Consider the following 1,630-nt stretch of genomic DNA (forward strand, 5'->3'; position numbering starts at 1 on the left):
TATTTCCACTCCAATATGTTTAGTTTGACGTATTCTTACTTTAATGTCAAAATAAGTTTTTTATTTATTTTAATTAATTCATAAATAATATTGTTTTGAAGCTTGCTCGTTTAACTTATATGTGAACTAAAGAAAATTATTCAATAGTAGTACTTGAATATAAAGTGGTTGTTTCCAATTTGAATTGAAATCTCATATTCTCGCCGCTAATCTTTCTCCATTTTTATCTCAATCATACTACAGTGACATAATATCACATGATATTTTATCATTGGATTGTTTAAAACACGATCACTTTTTTCATCCACCAATCTTCGGTTACATACATATCTGTCAACATTTCTGTCATTTTTCTTCTGATAACATAGATTAATCCTTTTTTTTTATCTCGAATTGAAATGTCAAATGGACTAAAAAGTTCTTATTAGAATATTAAGCAATACTAATTTATATGTATACTTAAACAGTTTATTAAAAGGAGTCTACAATAATAAAGGAGGAAGCAAAAAAATGGAAGAAGAAGAAGAAGCTCATAGCTAGGCATCAACTTTCCAAAGCGAAGTACGAATGGACAAGTTGGATAATATTGACTAGAATCTTCCGGAATAAATAAATCATACTTCTTTTTAGAAATTGAGTTATACTCATCAGGACCAATGTTCAAATGAGTTATGCTACATTATCGGCCCTGGCATTGGCCTCGGTAAAGTAGCATTATTCTTAAAAAATAAGTCTATATTTTCACTTCAAAGAACATTTCAAATTTTTATAGAAGTTTTAGCAAATTCTATTAAAAATGAATAAAATATATTATTATAAAATTGTTAAAATTTATGAGTCCCTAAAATATGTATTTAAAATTTATTGTCGCTCTTGACCTCAACTTTTTAAATTTTTTTAAACTTTTTCAATCAAGTACTTGATTAGTTAAGCAAGTTTGACTTTGTTCGTGTTCTCGAAGATATTTATAGTCAGGTTAATCTTTATGATTATTATTATCATTTATGAATTACTAATTTTATAGTGTTTAGAGTTTTGTTATTCGTAGATCGAGGTGTTAGACTCCTCACAAAAGGGCTCTACGCCCAATAAAAAAATCGTGGCCCTTTCATGTGACGGGAACTGTACACCTAGACGTCAATCCCGATGTACACTTAGCAAAACCCACGATCTTCTGTAGAAGTTTGTGGATTACTTCTTTTGCATACATTGACTATTCATTATTTACTTTTTTTTTTAAAATAATAATAGATACTAGGCTTACAGGGTTTATTCCAATAATAATAATAATAATAACAATGGTGAAATTCTTAACTCCTTTACCTCGTTTGCCAGCCTCCCTGTTGCAGTAGCAAAATCCTAAAATAATCTATCAACCAAGTCACCAAGATAATTATGATTTAGATGTTAACTCTATTTAACATTTGTAAGCCTTTCAGACATCTTAATTTTAAATATATTTTAATTAAATTACTATTTTATACATTTAGCTAGATTACTACTTTAATATATAAATCGAGTCAAGATTGAGAAATTTTATTATTTAAACAAAATTATTAAATTATTGAGATTTTAAAGTAGGATTAGAGTGGAACATTTTTATGGAGTAATGTTATTTAGTTTCACTGCA

This window comes from Olea europaea, chromosome 13 (assembly GCF_002742605.1).
Source record: "Olea europaea var. sylvestris chromosome 13, O_europaea_v1, whole genome shotgun sequence".
In the NCBI taxonomy this organism is placed as follows: domain Eukaryota; kingdom Viridiplantae; phylum Streptophyta; class Magnoliopsida; order Lamiales; family Oleaceae; genus Olea; species Olea europaea.